Source organism: Symphalangus syndactylus, chromosome 1 (assembly GCF_028878055.3).
Source record: "Symphalangus syndactylus isolate Jambi chromosome 1, NHGRI_mSymSyn1-v2.1_pri, whole genome shotgun sequence".
NCBI classification, from domain to species: Eukaryota; Metazoa; Chordata; class Mammalia; order Primates; family Hylobatidae; genus Symphalangus; species Symphalangus syndactylus.
Genome location: NC_072423.2, coordinates 86438156 through 86459122, shown reverse-complemented (window position 1 = coordinate 86459122; position 20967 = coordinate 86438156).

Here is a 20967-nt window from a genome sequence, read left to right as displayed (position 1 = left end):
GCCCAGAATCCAGGCCCAAGGAAGGCAACAGCTATGTGTTTACAAGGCTATTTTTTTTTTTTGGTAAAAATTTGTAAAAGAAGCTATCTTAACCACAATTGGTTAAAATAAACCACTGTGTCTTTCTATCTTGATTTCCCCTCCTGAAGCTTTAGAGTGGCTAGAGGCAATAGGAGGTCCAGCTAAGGGGGAGTTGAGGTGTAGATACACTACTTTTGGGCAGATAACCTGAGGTCAGGAGTTCGAGACCAACCTGGCCAACATGGCAAAACCCTGTCTCTCCTAAAAATTCAAAAATTAGCCAGGTGTGGTGGTGGGTGCCTGTAATCCCACCTACTTGGGAGGCTGAGACAGGAGAATTGTTTGAACCCGAGACGCGGCAGTGGCAGTGCACTGAGATCACGCCACTGCACTCTAGCCTAGGCGACAGAGTGAGACCATTCTCAAAAAAAAAAAAAAAAGTGTAGCTACACTCCTTTTTTTGTATTTATATGGTTTGTAGACACTTTCATATTTAGTTAAATTATTGGTAGTCATCTCAGTGTAGAATGGCTTCCAGGGGCACTGGTATCACCCACTGTACCTGGCATCTTGTTAGAAGTACAAAGCCAGAGTTCAGATCACCATACTCATGTTGTCTGTCGCACCTACATGCATATCGGTGGTGGAGGGAAAACAAGGTCTGAAATGCAGTTTGAATATCGTCTATGGAAACCTCCTCCAACTATCAGAGTTAACTAATACAAATGTTATATCCTTTTTAAAATGTTGTAATGTCTTTGATATTTGTCAGCTTTAGAACATTTTTAATTTGTTGTGATTTATATCTTCTCATTCATTCCAAGAAATGATTTTTTGTGAGTAATCTTGTTTTCTTAAAGAAGGATTTCCAAATGGTATAACATTCAAGCCCCACAAAAATTGCACTTGTCCCTGATCCTATCCCCTTGTTACAGCTGACCCAGGTTGGAGCCCATATTCTTTCACACTGAAATTTAGATTCCACTCAGAAACTGGAGTTTCTGTGTGGCTAGAATTGTAACATGTAAACTTTAAAGCCACAAGGTGACCATGTTTCTGCCTGTGGGTGAAATACTAGAGAAAGCTGCGAGGCAGAGTAGCCAGAGGAAGGGAGTTCTGTCTACTTCCCAGACTCCGGTTCCTGCCTTCCTTCTTCCCAAGGGGCCTGTTTTAGCTATCTATTGCTGAATAAAAAACTATCCCAAAACTTAGTGTGGCTTATAACAACAAACACTCATTACCTCACAGTATTCTGCAAGTCAGGAATCTGCGAGCAGCTGAGGTGAGTGGTTCTGCTCAGGGTCTCTCAGGAGGTTGCAGACAAGTTATCAACCACAACTGTAGTCAGCCTAAGACTCCACTGGGGCTGGAGGAGCAACCTTCAATGTAGCTCGTTCACGTGCTTGTTAGCAGGATACATCAGTTCCCTGCCAAGTGGACTTTGCCACAGGTCAGCTTGAGTGTTCTTGCAACATGGCAGCTGGATTCCCTCAAAGAAGGTGGTCTAAGAAAGAGACTAAGGAAGAAGCCAAAAGGACATTTATGACCATAATGGGTTGGACTGTGTATTCTCAAAAATCTATATATTAAAGTTCTAACCCCCAGTACCTCAGAATGTGACCTTATTTGGAGATAAGGTCTTCAAAGAGGTAATCAAGTTAAAATTAGGTCATTATGGTGGGCACTAATCCGATATTACCAGTGTCCTTATAAAAAAGGGGAAGTTTGAACACAAAGACAGACATGAACATGCATACAGGGACAAGATCATGTTAAGATGAAGGCAGAGATCTAGGTGATGCTTCTATAAGCCAAGAAACACCCAAAACGGCCAGCAAACCACAAGAAGCTAGGAAAGAGGAACAGAATAGATTCTCCCTCACAGCCTTTGGAAGGAACCAAGCCTGCCAACACCTTGGTCTTGGATTTCTAACCTCAGGAATGGAGACAATAAATTTGTTGCTTAAGCCACCCAGTCTACGGTACCTTGTTACAGCAGCCCTAGCAAACTAATACAATGACCGAGTCTCAGAAGTCACACATCATCACTACTTCCATGTTCTATTTGTTACAAGTGAGCCACTAAGTTCAGTCCATACTCAAGGGGAGGGGAATTACACTCCATCTCCTTTAGAAAATTTGTGGGCGTATTTTAAAACCACGAATAAGTCCATAAGATACATTTGAAACCTTATGATCAACTCTTCTGTTTAAGCTAACTCCGATTGGATGCAGTAGTTCTGCATTTAAAAGCCTTGTTTTTTTTTTTTTTGTTTTGTTTTTTGAAAAGTCTTTATTAAGAATTTATTGGGGCCAAGCACTGTGGCTCATGCCTGTAATCCCAGCACTTTGGGAGGCTGAGGTGGGGAGATCACATGAGGTCAGGAGTTTGAGACCAACCTGGCCAACATGGTGAAACCCCTTGCCTCCTAAAAATACAAACATTAGCCAGGTATTGTGGCAGGTGCCTGTAATCCCACCTACTTGGGAGGCTGAGGCAGAAGAATTGCTTGAACCCAGGAGGCGGCAGTGGCAATGAGCCGAGATTGCACAACTGCACTCCAGCCTAGGCTACAGAGTGAGACTCCTTCTCAAAAAAAAAAAAAAAAAAAAAAAAAGATTTTATTTTTATTGGTCAGGCGTAGTGGCTCATGCCTGTAATCCCAGCACTTTGGGAGGCAGAAGTGAGTAGATCACTTGAGGCCAGGAGTTAGAGACCAGTCTGGCCAACATGGCAAAACCCCCTCTCTACTAAAAATACAAAAATTAGCCAGGCGTGTTGGTGCATAACTGTAGAACCAACAATTCGAGAGGCTAAGATAAAAGGATCACCTGAGTCTGGTAGGTGCAGGTTGCAGTGAGCTGAGATTGCACCACTGCACTCCAGCCTGGGTGATCTGGGTGACAGAGTGAGACCCTGTCTCAAAAAGAAAAAACAAAACAAAACAAAGAATTTATCATAGACTAAAAATGAAGGCACAGAAACATATATTCCATGCAAATGGAAACCAAAAAGCAAGATAGAGTAGCTCCACTTATATCAGATAGAATGAACTTTAAGTCAAAAACTCTAAAAAGAGAAAAAGCATCATTATATAATGATAAAGGGATCAATTCAGCAAGAGGATATAACAATTATAAACATATATGCACCCAACAATGGAGGACCAAAATATATAAAGTAAATATTGTTAGATTCAAAGGGAGAGATTATAATACAACAATAATGAGGGACTTCAATGCCCCCACTTTCAGCAAAGGACAGATCATCCAGTCAGAAAATCAACAAGGAAACATTGTATTTAAAATGCATTCTAGACCAAAGGGACCTAACATACATTTACAAAACATTACATCAAACAGCTGCATAATACACATTCTTCTCAACTGCACATGAAACATTCTTCAGAAGAGATCGTAGTTAGGCCACAAAACAAGTCTTAAGAAATTTGAGGCCAGGCGTGGTGGCTCACACCTGTAATCCCAACACTTTGGGACGCCATGGCAGGTGGATCACTTGAGTTCGTGAGTTCAAGACTAGCTGGGGCAACTTGGTGAGAATTTATCTCTACAAAAAATACAAAAATTAGCCAGGCATGGCGGTGCACATCTGTACTCTCAATGATATAGTTTGGCTCTGTGTCCCCATCCGAACCTCATGTAAAGTTGTAATCACCACATTTTAGAGGAGGTACCTGGTGGGAGGTGATTAGATCATGGGGGCAGTTTCCCCCCTGCTGTTCTCATGATAGTGAGTGTGTTCTCATGAGATCTGATGGTTTAAAAGTATGTGGCACTTCCCCTTCTCCCACTGTGCCATGGTAAGATGTGCTTGCTTTGCCTTTGCTTTCTGCCATGATTGTAAGTTTCCCAAGGCCTCCCAGTCATGCTTCCTGCGAAGCCTGCAGAACTGTGAGTCAACTAAACCACTTTTCTTCATAAATTACCCAGTCTCAAATAGTTCTTTATAGCAGTGTAAAATGGACAAATATACCCAGCTACTTGGGAGGCTGAGGCAGGAGGATCACTTGAGCCTGAAGGGTTGAGGCTGCAGTGAACTATGTTTGAGCCACTGCACTCCAGCCTAGGCAACAAAGTGAAACGCTGTCTCAAAGCAAAAAAGAAATTTAAGAAGAGAGGTCACATCAAGTGTCCTTTCTGAGCACAATGTTATTAAAAAAAAAAAACTCAGTTACAGGAGGAACTTCAGAAATTTTACAAATACATGTAAATTAAACAACATAGTCCTGAATAATCAATGGGTCAATGAAAAAATTGAAAGAGAAGTTTTAAAATTTGTTGAGGCAATCAAAAATGGAAACATACTAAAACCTATGGAATACAGCAAAAGCAGTTCTGAGAGGAATGTTTATAGGAATAGATGCTTACATCAAAAAAGAAGAAAGATCTCAAGTAAACAACCCAATATTGCACCTCAAGTAACTAGGAAAAAAAGAACAAACTAAACTCAAAATTGATAGAAGAAAAAGAAATAATAAAAATCAGAACAGAAATAAATAAAACTGAGGCTAGAGAAACAATACAAAAGATCCATGAGACAGAGAGTAGGTTTTTTTGAAAATATAAACAAAATCAACAAACTCTCAGCTAGACTAAGTAAAAAAGAAAGAAGACTCAAATAAAATCAAAGACAAAAAAGAAAACATCACAACTGATACCACAGAAATACAAAGAATCATATGAGACTATTGTATTAGTCCGTTTCACGATGCTGATAAATACACACCTAAGACTGGGCAATTTACAAAAGAAAGAGGTTTAATTGAACTTACAGTTCCATGTGTCTGGGGAAGCCTCACAGTCATGGTGGAAGGCGAGGAGGAGCAAGTCATATATTACATGGTAGCAGCAGGCAAAGAGAAAGAACTGGTGCAGGGGAACTCCCTTTTTTAAAACCATCATATCTCATGAGACTTATTCACTATCACGAGAACAGCATGGGAAAGACTTGCCCCATGATTCAGTTACTTCCCACCAGGTCCCTCCCACAACACATAGGAAATCAAGGTGAGATTTGAGTGGGGACATGGTCAAACTATATCAACTATTATAAACAATTATATGCTAACAAATTGGATAAAACGTGAATAAATTCCTGGACACACACAATCTACCAAAATTGAATTATAAAGAAATAGAAAATCTGAACAGACCAATAACAAGTGAGAAAATTGAATCAGTAATAAAAAGTCTCCTATCAAAGAAAAACTCAGAACCTGATAGCTGTACTACTAACATCTACCAAACATATAGAGAACTAATACCAATTATTCTCAAACTGTTCCAGAAAATTGGAAAGAAAGGAATATTTTCAAACTCATTCTATGAAGCCAGCATTGCCCTGACACCAAAACCAGACAAGGAAAAAACAAAAAACAAAACAAAACAACAACAACAAAAAACTATAGGCCACTATTCCTGATTAACTTAGATGCAAAAATCCTCAACATAATACTAGCAAACTGAATTTAACAGCACACTTAAAAGGTCATTCACTATGTACGTGGGATTCATCCCAGGGGTGCAAGGCTTGTTCAATATATGCAAATCAATAAATGTGATACATCGCATTAGCAGAAAGAAGGACAAAAACCATATGATCATTTCAATAGATGCAGAAAAAGCATTTGACAAAATTCAGCATCCCTTCATGATAAAAATCTCAGCAAACTGAGTATAGAAGAAACATACCTCAAAACAATAAAGGCCACATATGACAAACCCACAGTTAACATCAAATTGAATGGGGAAAAGTTGACAGCTTTTTCTCTAAGATCTGGAACTAAACAAGGATACCACTTCTATTCAACATAGTACTAGAACTCCTAGCCAGAGCAACTGGACAAAAGAAAGAAATAAAAGGCATCCAAATTGGAAAGAAGAAAGTCAAATTGCCCTTGTTTGCAGATGACATTATCTCATGTATATAAAACCCTAAAGACTTTACCAAAGAACTGTTAGAACTAACAAATGAATTCAGTATAGTTGCAGGATACAAACATATAAAAATCAGTAGTGTTTCTTATGCTGATAGTAAACTATCTGAAAAATAAGCCAAGAAAACAATCCCATTTTTAATAGCCACACAAATAATAAGGTACCTAGGAATAAACTTAACCAAAGAGGTGAGAGATCTCTACACTGAAAATTATAAGACATTGATGAAAAAATTGAAGAGCACACAAATAAATGGAAAGGTATCCTGCATTAATGAACTGGAAGAATTACTATTGTTAAAATGTTCATCTACCCAAAACAATTTACAAATTCAATGCAATTCTTTTTTTTTTTTTTTTTTTTTTTTTTTTTGGTGGGGCAGGTGTGCATTGGAGGAGGAAAGCAGAGCAGAGACTCACTCTGTTGCCCAGACTGAAGTACTGGAGTACAATGGCATAATCTTGATTCACTGCAACTACTGCCTCCCAGGTTCAAGTGATTCTCATGCCTCAGCCTCCTGAGTAGCTGGGATTACAGGCATGTGCCACCATGCCCAGCTAAATTTTGTATTTTTAGTAGAGAAGGGGTTTCACCATGTTGGCCAGGCTGACCTCAGGTGATCTGAGCCCCTGACCTCAGGTGATCTGCCCACCTTGGCCTCTCAAAGTGCTGGGATTACAAGTGTGAGCCACCATGCCCAGCCCGATTCAATGCAATTCTTTTTGAAATACCAATAACATTCTTCCCAGAAATAGAAAAACAAAATCCCAAAATGTGTATGGAACTATTAAAAATGACAAATAGACAAAGCTGGAGGCATCACAGTACCTGACTTAAAAATGCACTAATAACCAAAACAGCATGGTGTTGACATAAAAACAGACACATAGACCAAAGAACAGAACAGAGCCCAGAAATAAATTCACACACTTAACAGCCAACTACGTTTGGCAAAGGTGTCAACAACACACATTGGGAAAGGACAGTCTTTTGAATAAATGGTGCTAGGAAAACTGGGCATCCATATGCAGAAGAATGAAACTAGACCACTTTCTCTCACCATATACAAAAATCAACTCAAAATGGATTAAAGATTTAAACATAAGATGCAAGACTATGAAATTACTAGAAGAAAACATAGGGGAAACACTTCATGACATTGGACTGGGCAAGCATTTTTTTTAGTAAGACCTCAAAAGTACAGGCAACAAAAGCAAAAAATAGTCAAATAGGATTAGGTCAAACTAAAACACTTCTACATCACAAAGGAAACAATCAACAGAGTGAAGAGACAACCTGTAAAATGAGAGAAAATATTTGCAAACTACTCATCTGACAAAAAGGTAATATCTAGAATATCTAAGGAACTCAAACCACTCAACAGCAAAAAATAAATAAATAAATACAATTTTAAAATGGGTAAAAGATCTTAACAAACATTTATCAAAAGAAAACGTACAAATGGCTAACAAGTATTTGAAAAAATGCTCAACGTCACTAATCATCAGGAAAATGCAGATGGAAATCACAAATAGATATCACTCCACTCCAGTCAGAAGGCTACTATTATCAAAAAGATAAAAGATAACAAGTGTTGACAAGAATGTGGAGAAAAGGGGAACAATTACACGCTGTTGGAGGGAATGTAAATTAGTACAACCATTATGGAAAACAGTATGGAGGTTCTTCAAAGAACTAAAAATAGAACTACCATACAATCCAGCAATTCCACTACTGGGTGTATAGCCAAAGGAAATGAAATCAGTATGTCTAAGAGATAGCTGCACTCCCATGTCTACTGCAGCATTATTCACAATAGCCAAGATATGAAGTCAACCTAAGTGTCCAACAATAGATGAATGGATAATATAACAGATGAATGGATGAATGTGATATATATATATGTACATATATATACACACACACACACACAATGGAATCTATTAAAAAGTCCTGTCATTTGTGACAACATTGAGAGGACATTATGTTAAGTGAAATAAACCTGACACAGAAAGAAAAATACAGCATGTTCTCACATGAGGAATTTTGAAAAGTTGTTCTCATAGAAGCAGAGAGTAGAACAGTGGTTATCAGAGACTGGAAAGGGTAACAGAAGGGGAGGAATAGGGAAAGGTTGGTCAACAGTAACAATTTGATAAGAGTCACAATTTGATACTCTATTACACACAGAGTAATTACCATTAGCAATAATGTATTATATATTTCAAAATAGCTAGAACAGTTTGAATGCTCTCACCATAAAGAAATAATAAATGTTTAAGATGATATATGTCCTAATTACTTTGATTTGATAATTATACAATGTATACATGTATCAAAACATTGCATTGTGCACCATAAATATGTGCAATTATTATGTTTTAATTTTTTTTAATTGAGACAGGGTCTCACTCTGTTGCCCAGGCTGGAGTGCAGTTGCACAATCATGGCTCATTGCAATCCCTGCCTCCTGGGCCCAGGTGATCCTCCCACCTCAGCCTCCCGAGTAGCTGGGACTACAGATGCACATCACCACACCCAGATAACTTTTGTTTTTGTTTTTGTTTGTTCATTGGTTTGTAGAGACGAGGTTTCACCTTGTTGCCCAGGCTGGTCTCGAACTTCTGGGCTCAAGCAGTCTGCCCGCCTCTGCCTCCCAAAGTGCTGGGATTACAGGTGTGAACCACTGTGCCCAGCTAAAAAAATTTTTAAGAATTTATGTGTCACTCCAGGAAGGGGAACATCACACTTCAGGGACTGTTGTGGGGTAGGGGGAGAGGGGAGGGACAGCATTAGGAGATATACCTAATGCTAAATGACGAGTTAATGGGTGCAGCAAAACAACATGGCACATGGATACATATGTAACAAACCTGCACATTGTGCACATGTACCTTAAAACCTAAAGTATAATAATAAAAAAAAAAAAAGAATTTATGTGTCACTCTTCTCTAATAGGTTCTGGAGGATACTCCAGATTATCTGGAATCTAACCCAGGGCTGGTAACGTTTGTTGTAAACATGAACTCATCCATTAATTATGTCAATAAATAACATATTCCATTGGTATATCTTTTTTTTATTATTGGAGTCTCGCTCTGTCGCCCAGGCTGGAGTGCAGTGGCACGATCTCAGTTCACTGCAACCTCCGCCTCCTGGGTTCAAGCAATTCTCCTGCCTCAGTCTACTGAGTACCTGGGATTACAAGTGAGCACCACCACACCCAGCTAATTTTTGTATTTTTAGTAGAGACAAGGTTTCACCATGTTGGCCAGGCTGGTCTCGAACTCCTGACCTCATGATCTGCCTGCCTTGGCCTCCCAAAGTGCTGGGATTGTAGGAGTGAGCCACCACACCCGGCCTCTGCTATCTCTTTTTAGACATCATGTAGTGCTTTCCCAGTAGGTATTTGACTTTTGTACCCTTACATAAAGGTATAAGTTTTCGCACAACTTCATACATTCATGCTTCCAACAAGTATGTATGGAGGGCCCACTATGTCTGCTGGACTAAGTGCAGGAGATATAGTGTGATAATTAAGAAAGTCTCTGCCCTCAGGTAACATCTAGTCTTGCATTAAAATTCTGTCAGACCATGTGTCCCAAGTTGGCATTCAAAAAACATCTCCGGGGGTGGAGCCAAGATGGCGGATTAGGAACAGCTCCGGTCTCCAGCTCCCAGCCCCAGCGACACAGAAGACGGGTGATTTCTGCATTTCTGCTTGAGGTACCGGTTTCATCTCACTAGGGAGTGCCTAACAGTGGGTGCAGGACAGTCGGTGAAGCGCACTGTGCGCGAGCCGAAGCAGGGCGAGGCATTGCCTCACTCGGGAAGCGCAAGGGGTCAGGGAGTTCCCTTTCCTAGTCAAAGAAAGGGGAAACAGACGGCACCTGGAATATCGGGTCAGTCCCATCCTAATACTGCGCTTTTCCAACGGGCCTGGAAAACGGCACACTAGGAGATTGTGTCCCACACCTGGCTCGGAGGGTCCTAAGCCCACAGAGTCTCGCTGATTGCTAGCACAGCAGTCTGAGATCAAGCTGCAAGGCGGCAGCGAGGCTGGGGGAGGGGCGCCCGCCATTGCTCAGGCTTGCTTAGGTAAACAAAGCAGCCAGGAAGCTTGAACTGGGTGGAGCCCACCACAGCTCAAGGAGGCCTGCCTGCCTCTGTAGGCTCCACCTCTGGGGGCAGGACACAGACAAACAAAAACCCAGCAAGAACCTCCACAGACTTAAATGTCCCTGTTTGACTGACAGCTTTGAAGAGAGTAGTGGTTCTCCCAGCACGCAGCTGGAGATCTGAGAACGGACAGACTGCCTCCTAAAGTGGCTCCCTCACCCCTGAGCAGCCTAACTGGGAGGCATCCCCCCAGTAGGGACAGACTGACACCTCATTCAACCGGGTACTCCTCTGAGACAAAACTTTCAGAGGAACTATCAGACAGCTGAATTTGTGGTCTCACGAAAATCCGCTGTTCTGCAGCCACCGCTGCTGACACCCAGCCAAACAGGGTCTGGAGTGGACCTCTAGTAAACTCCAACAGACCTGCAGCTGAGGGTCCTGTCTGGTAGAAGGAAAACTAACAAACAGAAAGGACATCCACACCAAATATCCATCTGTACATCACCATCATCAAAGACAAAAAGTAGATAAACCACAAAGATGGGGAAAAAACAGACCAAAAAAACTGGAAACTCTAAAAAACAGAGCACCTCTCCTCCTCCAAAGGAACGCAGTTCCTCACCAGCAACGGAACAAAGCTGGATGGAGGATGACTTTGATGAGTTGAGAGAAGAAGGCTTCAGACGATCAAACTACTCTGAGCTACGAGAGGAAATTCAAAACAATAGCAAAGAAGTTAAAAACTTTGAAAAAAAATTAGAAGAATGGATAACTAGAATAACCAATGGAGAGAAGGGCTTCAAGGAGCTGATGGAGCTGAAAGCCAAGTTTCGAGAACTACGCGAAGATTGCAGAAGCCTCAGTAGCAGATGCGATCAACTGGAAGAAAGGGTATCGCTGATGGAAGATGAAATGAATGAAATGAAGAGAGAAGGGAAGTTTAGAGAAAAAAGAATAAAAAGAAATGAACAAAGCCTCCAAGAAATTTGGGACTATGTGAAAAGACCAAACCTACGTCTGATTGGTGTACCTGAAAATGATGGGGAGAATGGAACCAAGTTGGAAAACACTCTGCAAGATATTATCCAGGAGAACTTCCCCAATCTAGCAAGGCAGGCCAGCATTCAGATTCAGGAAATACAGAGAACGCCACAAAGATACTCCTCGAGAAGGGCAACTCCAAGACACATAATTGTCAGATTCACCAAAGTTGAAATGAAGGAAAAAATGTTAAGGGCAGCCAGAGAGAAAGGTCGGGTTACCCACAAAGGGAAGCCCATCAGACTAACAGCTGATCTCTCAGCAGAAACTCTACAAGCCAGAAGAGAGTGGGGGCCAATATTCAACATTCTTAAAGAAAAGAATTTTCAACCCAGAATTTCCTATCCCGCCAAACTAAGCTTCATAAGTGAAGGAGAAATAAAATACTTTACAGACAAGCAAACGCTGAGTGATTTTGTCACCACCAGGCCTGCCCTAAAAGAGCTCCTGAAGGAAGCACTAAACATGGAAAGGAACAACCGGTACCAGCCACTGCAAAAACATACCAAACTGTAAAGACCATCAAGGCTAGGAAGAAACTATAGCATCTAATGAGCAAAATAACCAACTAACATCATAATGACAGGATCAGATTCACACATAACAATATTAACGTTAAATGTAAATGGGCTAAATGCTCCAATCAAAAGACACAGACTGGCAAACTGGATAAGGAGTCAGGACCCATCAGTGTGCTGTATTCAGGAAACCCATCTCACGTGCAGAGACACACATAGACTCAAAATAAAGGGATGGAGGAAGATCTATCAAGCAACTGGAAAACAAAAAAAGGCAGGGGTTGCAATCCTACTCTCTGATAAAATAGATTTAAAACCAACAAAGATCAAAAGAGACAAAGAAGGCCATTACATAATGGTAAAGGGATCAATCCAACAAGAAGAGCTAACTGTCCTAAATATATATGCACCCAACACAGGAGCACCCAGATTCATAAAGCAAGTCCTCAGTGACCTACAAAGGGACTTAAACTCCCATACAATAATAATGGGAGATTTTAACACCCCACTGTCAGCATTAGACAGATCAACGAGACAGAAAGTTAACAAGGATATCCAGGAATTGAACTCAGCTCTACATAAAGTGGACCTAATAGACATCTACAGAACTCTCCACCCCAAGTCAACAGAATATACATTTTTTTCAGCACCACACCACACCTATTCCAAAATTGACCACATAGTTGGAAGTAAAGCTCTCCTCAGCAAATGTAAAAGAACAGAAATTATAACAAACTGTCTCTCAGACCACAGTGCAATCAAACTAGAACTCAGGATTAAGAAACTCACTCAAAACCGCTCAACTACATGGAAACTGAACAACCTGCTCCTGAATGACTATTGGGTTCATAATGAAATGAAGGCAGAAATAAAGATGTTCTTTGAAACCAATGAGAACAAAGACACAACATACCAGAATCTCTGGGACACGTTCAAAGCAGTGTGTAGAGGGAAATTTATAGCACTAAATGCCCACAAGAGAAAGCAGGAAAGATCCAAAATTGACACCCTAACATCACAATTAAAAGAACTAGAAAAGCAAGAGCAAACACATTCAGAAGCTAGCAGAAGGCTAGAAATAACTAAAATCAGAGCAGAACTGAAGGAGATAGAGACACAAAAAACCCTTCAAAAAATTAATGAATCCAGGAGCTGGTTTTTTGAAAAGATCAACAAAATTGATGGACCGCTAGCAAGACTAATAAAGAAGAAAAGAGAGAAGAATCAAATAGATGCAATAAAAAACGAAAAAGGGGATATCACCACTGATCCCACAGAAATACAATCTACCATCAGAGAATACTACAAACACCTCTATGCAAATAAACTAGAAAATCTAGAAGAAATGGATAAATTCCTCGACAAATACACCCTCCCAAGACTAAACCAGGAAGAAGTTGAATCTCTGAATAGACCAATAACAGGTTCTGAAATTGTGGCAATAATCAATAGCTTACCAACCAAAAAGAGTCCAGGACCTGATGGATTCACAGCTGAATTCTACCAGAGGTACAAGGAGGAACTGGTACCATTCCTTCTGAAACTATTCCAATCGATAGAAAAAGAGGGAATCCTCCCTAACACATTTTACGAAGCCAGCATCGTCCTGATACCAAAACCTGGCAGAGACAACCAAAAAAGAGAATTTCAGACCAATATCCTTGATGAACATTGATGCAAAAATCCTCAATAAAACACTGGCAAACCGAATCCAGCAGCACATCAAAAAGCTTATCCACCATGATCAAGTGGGCTTCATCCCTGGGATGCAAGGCTGGTTCAACATATGCAAATCAATAAATGTAATCCAGCATATAAACAGAACCAAAGACAAAAACCACATGATTATCTCAATAGATGCAGAAAAGGCCTTTGACAAAATTCAACAACCCTTCATGCTAAAAACTCTCAATAAATTAGGTATTGATGGGACGTATCTCAAAATAATAAGAGCTATCTACGACAAACCCACAGCCAATATCATACTGAATGGGCAAAAACTGGAAGCATTCCCTCTGAAAACTGGCACAAGGCAGGGATGCCCTCTCTCACCTCTCCTATTCAACATAGTGCTGGAAGTTCTGGCCAGAGCAATCAGGCAGGAGAAGGAAATAAAGGGTATTCAATTAGGAAAAGAGGAAGTCAAATTGTCCCTGTTTGCAGATGATATGATTGTATATCTAGAAAACCCCATTGTCTCAGCCCAAAATCTCCTTAAGCTGATTAGCAACTTCAGCAAAGTCTCAGGATACAAAATTAATGTACAAAAATCACAAGCATTCTTGTACACCAATAACAGACAAACAGAGAGCCAAATCATGAGTGAACTCCCATTCACAATTGCTTCAAAGAGAATAAAATACCTAGGAATCCAACTTACAAGGGATGTGAAGGACCTCTTCAAGGAGAACTACAAACCACTGCTCAATGAAATAAAAGAGGATACAAACAAATGGAAGAACATTCCATGCTCATGGGTTGGAAGAATCAATATCGTGAAAATGGCCATACTGCCCAAGGTAATTTATAGATTCAATGCCATCCCCATCAAGCTACCAGTGACTTTCTTCACAGAATTGGAAAAAACTACTTGAAAGTTCATATGGAACCAAAAAAGAGCCCGCATCGCCAAGTCAATCCTAAGCCAAAAGAACAAAGCTGGAGGCATCACGCTACCTGACTTTAAACTATACTACAAGGCTACAGTAGCCAAAACAGCATGGTACTGGTACCACAACAGAGACATAGATCAATGGAACAGAACAGAGCCCTCAGAAATGATGCCGCATAGCTACAACTATCTGATCTTTGACAAACCTGACAAAAACAAGAAATGGGGAAAGGATTCCCTATTTAATAAATGGTGCTGGGAAAACTGGCTAGCCATATGTAGAAAGCTGAAACTGGATCCCTTCCTTACACCTTATACAAAAATTAATTCAAGATGGATTAAAGACTTATATGTTAGACCTAAAACCATTAAAATCCTACAAGAAAACCTAGGCAATACCATTCAGGACATAGGCGTGGGCAAGGACTTCATGTCTAAAACACCAAAAGCAATGGCAACAAAAGCCAAAATCGACAAATGGGATCTCATTAAACTAAAGAGCTTCTGCACAGCAAAAGAAACTATCATCAGAGTGAACAGACAACCTACAGAATGGGAGAAAATTTTTGCAACCTACTCATCTGACAAAGGGCTAATATCCAGAATCTACAATGAACTCAAACAAATTTACAAGAAAAAAACAAACAACCCCATCAAAAAGTGGGCAGAGGACATGAACAGACACTTCTCAAAAGAAGACATTTATGCAGCCAAAAAACACATGAAGAAATGCTCCTCATCACTGGCCATCAGAGAAATGCAAATCAAAACCACAGTGAGATACCATCTCACACCAGTTAGAATGGCCATCATTAAAAAATCTGGAAACAACAGGTGCTGGAGAGGATGTGGAGAAATAGGAACACTTTTACACTGTTGGTGGGACTGTAAACTAGTTCAACCATTGTGGAAGTCAGTGTGGCGATTCCTCAGGGATCTTAAACTAGAAATACCATTTGACCCAGCCATCCCATTACTGGGTATATACCCAAAGGACTATAAATCATGCTGCTATAAAGACACATGCACAAGTATGTTTATTGCGGCACTATTCACAATAGCAAAGAGTTGGAACCAACCCAAATGTCCAACAATGATAGACTGGATTAAGAAAATGTGGCACATATACACCATGGAATACTATGCAGCCATAAAAAATGATGAGTTCGTGTCCTTTGTAGGGACATGGATGAAACTGGAAAACATCATTCTCAGTAAACTATCGCAAGGACAAAAAACCAAACACCGCATGTTCTCACTCATAGGTGGGAATTGAACAATGAGAACTCATGGACACAGGAAGCGGAACATCACACTCCGGGGACTGTTGTGGGGTGGGGGGAGGGGGGAGGGACAGCATTAGGAGATACACCTAATGCTAAATGACGAGTTAATGGGTGCAGGAAATCAACATGACACATGGATACATATGTAACAAATCTGCACATTGTGCACATGTACCCTAAAACCCTAAAGTATAAAAAAAAAAAAAAAAAAAAAATCTCCGGTGGCTCTGCCTATATCGACCTCTGCAACCTGGGCCTTACTTGCCCAGCATTTCCATTTTCTGGGCACTGGATGGCACATTGCGGCCAAGAGCTCCTGCCTTTGAGGAGTGGCTGTTTTAACAGGAACCAGATGGTGAGAGAAACACAGTTGCCTGAAGTTTAATTTTAATGTTCTGTGAATACTTTTTTTCCCTTTCATGCTGCAGGGGATCTGGGCCAAGGACTGTGAGTGGTGAAGAGGAAGAGAGAAATGAAAAACTAAAAATGACAAACAAGGGAAGCAATGATACATTCTCACTTGAGAAGTAACTGAGAAGACATTGCTGGGGGTTGCTGGGGGTGTATGCAAATGAGATGTAAATGTGACATCCACGCCAGCTCAAAATTTTAGGGCCTTTTTATTTTAAATACTTGGATGTGGGACATTGGAAATATTCTCCTGGAGTCTACTGTGCCAAGTTATTGACTGCTAACCTCTTGCATCCTCACTATGTATTTGATCTTGGCTGAAATGTTTCCCCATTCTGGCCCTTTGTACCTCCTCTCACATGACAGAGATGGATACATAGTCTTTAAGTTTTCATCCAGCTTTTACATAGGTACTTAGAGAGTAATAATTTCCTTTGCCATCAGTATTTTCAAGAAATCAGCCCCAGAAGTTGAACATTCCTACAAGGCCTAATCATGGTGAAGATTTGGTGGGGGAGGGGGCAGCGGAGGGTGGGGTGGGGGATGGAGGAAACAGGAAAAGAATGTTTTGGGAAAGAATTAACTATACAGGTCAGAATAGGAGAGACTGGAAAAGATGGGGCTGGCCAGGTGCAGTGGCTCATGCCTGTAATCCCAGCACTTTGGAAGGCCAAGACAGGCAGATCACTTGAAGTCAGGTGTTCAAGACCAGCCTGGCCAACATAGTGAAACCCCGTCTCTACTGAAAATATATATATTAAAAAAAAATTAGCTGGGTGTGGTGGCACATGCCCATAATCCCAGCTACTCAGGAGGCTGAGGCAGGAGAATCACTTCAACCCAGGAGGTGGAAGTTGCAGTGAGCCAAAATCAGGCCACTGCACTCCAGCCTGGGCAACAGAGCAAGACTATGTCTCAAAAAAAAAAGAAAAAAAAAGAAAAGAAAAGGTAGGGCTGTGCCCAACACAAAGTTGTGAGAAACTCCCCATGATTTTTTAGGATCCACAGAGATACAGAAACCATAGGTTATCTGTGTCTTCTTGGCAGGTGCACCTAACACAATGCTCCTTACATATTAGGTTATAAAATTTGTTTAATATTTGAACTGAGAAAATTTCATAGAATTTATTTTCTTTGTAGCTAGTAAATTCTCTAGTATTAAAGGTGTCTGAGCAGAGACTTGATGCCCACCTATGGAGGATGTTGAAAAAGGTGAATCATACATTAGTCAATGCCTTTTAGAGTGGTCCCCAATGTCACTTGAAGCCCTGTGATTCTACATTTCTATAAAGTTTAATCAGATTAGATTGAATTGAATCCCCTCGAACTCTCAAATTTTAGGCCTAGCTGCCCCTAAGTCTAAATTTTTTTTTAAGATGGAGTTTTGCTCTTGTTGCCCAGGCTGGCATGCAATGGCATGATCTCTGTTCACTGCAACCTCCGCCTCCCAGGTTCAAGTGATTTTCCCGCCTCAGCCTCCCAAGTAGCTAGGATTACAGGCATGTGCCACCACACCTAGATAATTTTGTATTTGTAGTAGAGATGGGGTTTCACCATGTTGGCCAGGCTGGTCTCGAACTTCTGACCTCAGGTGATCTGCCCACCTTGGCCTCCCAAAGTGCTGGGATTACAGGCATAAGCCAAAGAGCCTGGCCCTGAGACCTAAGTCTAAGTCCTCTTGTAGCCTTCTCTTGCACCAGCACCAATCAATGTTTGGTTATCCCTCCCATCTCCAATCCCCAATCTTTCATTTGGAGCCTAATCTGGGAAAAAAATAACAACCTATCAGATTCTCTTTTTTTTTTTTTTTTTTTTTTTGAGATAGAGTCTCGCTCTGTCGCCCAGGCTGGAGTGCAGTGGCACAATCTCGGCTCATGGCAAGCTCCGCCTCCCGGGTTCACGCCATTCTCCTGCCTCAGCCTCTCCGAGTAGCTGGGACTACAGGCGCCCGCCACCACGCCCAGCTAATTTTTTTTTTTTTTTTTTGTATTTTTAGTAGAGACGGGGTTTCACCGTGGTCTCGATCTCCCGACCTCGTGACCCGCCCGCCTCGGCCTCCCAAAGTGCTGGGATTACAAGCGTGAGCCACCGCGCCCGGCCCCTATCAGATTCTCTTATCCTGTACTCTTCCTGAGACACCATCAGCCAACTTCCAATTCACTTGTTGGTTCCTTTCATTTCTCCCAAAATCATTTCTTTCAGCCAGTTATTTATTGGTTATTACTTCAGCCACATATTTATTCAACCAATAAAAATTTATTGAGCACCACTGTGTATCCTGTTACGTGTTTGGAGCTATCTAGAATACTGAACATGCAAACAGGCGGGGCACAGTGACTTACACCTGTAATCCCAGCACTTTGGGAGGCCAAGGCAGGCACATCACTTGAGGTCAGGAGTTCGAGACCAACTTGGCCAACATGGAAAAACCCCATCTCTACTAAAAATACAAAAATTAGCCAGGTGTGGTGGTACACACCTGTAATCCCAGCTACTTGGATGGCTGAGGCAGGAGAATCGCTTGAATCCAGGAGGTGGAGGCTGCAATGATCCGAGATCATGCCACTGCACTCCAGCCTGGGTGATGGAGTGAGACTCTCAAAAAAAAAAAAAGAAGATGCAAACACTTTGGTCCCTGCCCTCCATAGAGGCTAAACTGCCACATGTTTAGTAATTTTCAAAATGAGCTTAAGGCAGTTTATTACCAAGAGCTAAGTGGCATACCCAGTGTGGAAATGCTGTAGGATTTCGGAAGAAAGAAATACTACTTTCAGTTAGGGTGGTCTGGAGAAAAGGAAGTTTAAATTAGACATCTAAATATGGGAAAGATAAATCTTGACTGAGAGGAACAAGAAGAAGACAGGAATTAGAGCAGTGTGTTACATGCAAGGGTCTGACTGGATGGAGCACAGGGGAAATCTACGCTGGCAGACATGGGAGATAAGACTGATATTTTTTATACAGAGTAGGAGGCAGCTATAACCATGTTTCTGAAAGCTGTCATCCTCAGCATTACAGTCCTGGAGGCTGTGACCCAGCCACATTAACACTAGGGGCTATTTACGACTGAAGTAGGAAATGTGAAGTCATCAACCCTGAAAGCCTCATTCCAGCTACTTCCTACACGCAGAACCTTCCCAGGAATGAAGCATGTGTTGGCAGCAGCGAGCATCATTTGCAGAAAGGTCAGCAATCAGCCAGCTGGAAGGGAAGATGGGGTGGGACGTGGAGGCTTGAGTGAGAGGGTAGATGTAGGTGGAAGGTTGAGGTGACAGACTGTGAGAAGGGTGGAGAAGAGGAGATGTACCTGAGATATCGTTAGGAAGCACAGACATGTTGAGATAAAATTACTTGCAACTTCCGTCTGCAGCACTGTGCTATTTCAGCACCCTTGTGACTGGACAGCACTTTTCCCCCTTGGCCACTCTGAGTCTGTTACGTGATATCTTCTTCCAATTCTAGTTCTGATTCACCTTTTCCGTATTCTTTCCAATGGCCATCTCCTCTGCCCTTTACCATCCTCAGCAGGCTGCCTGAATGAATTACTGTCATCTCCTTGAAAATGCCTGCATTTAGCAACCCAAGGAAAATCTATTCTACTAGGATGCAATCAAATAGGTTGATTTTTTTGTCTTTGTTTCCTGGAAGACAAAACTACATTTGGCAATTTTAGTGAGTCTAAATTGCAACCCATAATCAGTATAAGCTATCATTCACTGGGAGCTTACTAGGTGCCAGGCACTATGCTGATTTACATACTGTGCATGCTATTTCTTGTTTGGTTCTCACAACATTCCTTGTGAGGTAGGAATTTTCAACTCCTCTTTACATAGATGAGGAACCTGGCAATCACAGATATTATGTAGCTTATCCAATAACTATACCACCAATAAATATCAGAACCAGGATTTATACCTGGTTTAAGTGATTTCCAAGGCCAAAGTGTGGACGACAGGATTTTAGGTGAAACACAAGTTAACAAATTTATTTCAATAGTTATTGTATTAGTCCGTTTTCACACTGCTATAAAGAAGTGCCTGAGACTGGGTAATTTATAAAGGAAAGAGGTTTTAATTGACTCATAGCTCAGCATGACTGGGGAGGCCTCAGGAAACTTACAATCATGGCAGAAGGCAAAGGGGAAGCAAGGCGCCTTCCTCACGAGGCAGCAGGAATGACAACAAATGCAGGAGAAACTACCAAACACTTATAAAACCATTGGATCTTGGCCAGGTGCAGCGGCTTATTCCTGTAATCCCAGTACTTTGGGGGGCCGAGGCAGGTGGATCACTTGAGGTCAGGAGTTCAAGACCAGCATGGCCAACCTGGTGAAACCCCCTGTCTACTAAAACCACAAAGATTAGACAGGCTGGTGTGTGCCTTTAGTCCCAGCTACTCGGGAGGCTGAGACAGGAGAATCGCTTGAACCCGGGTTTTAGTGAGCCGAACTCATGCCACTGCACTCCAGCCTGGGCAACAGAGCAAGGTTCTGTCTTAAAAAAAAAGGATCTCATGAGAACTCACTCACTCACCATGGGGGAAATCGCCCTTATGGTTCAATTACCTCCACCTCGCCTCTCTATTGGGGATTATGGGGATTACAATTCAAGATGAGATTTTGGGTGGGGACATAGCCAAACCATATCAGTTATACATTTATTTTAGTATGCATTAAAGATACAATTGTTGCATTGCATCCATGGATTTTAAAGAAATTGGCAGGTCTAGCCTGCCTCCCTCCCTCCCTCCCTCCCTTCCTTCCTTCTTGCTTTCTTCTTTCTTTTCTTCCCTCTGTGGCCCAGGCTGTCTTACACTCGGCTCGCTGCAGACTCCCTGCATCCGGCTCCCATGGTTCTCCTGCCCTGGCCTGTGGGCTGTCTGGGATTGCCGGCGCGCGCCGCCACCCCTCCCTGGTTTTTCTCCTTTGGCTAGAGGCGCGGTTTCGCCAGGTCGCCCGGGCTGGTCTCCAGCTACTCACCTCGAGTGGTCTGCCTGCCTC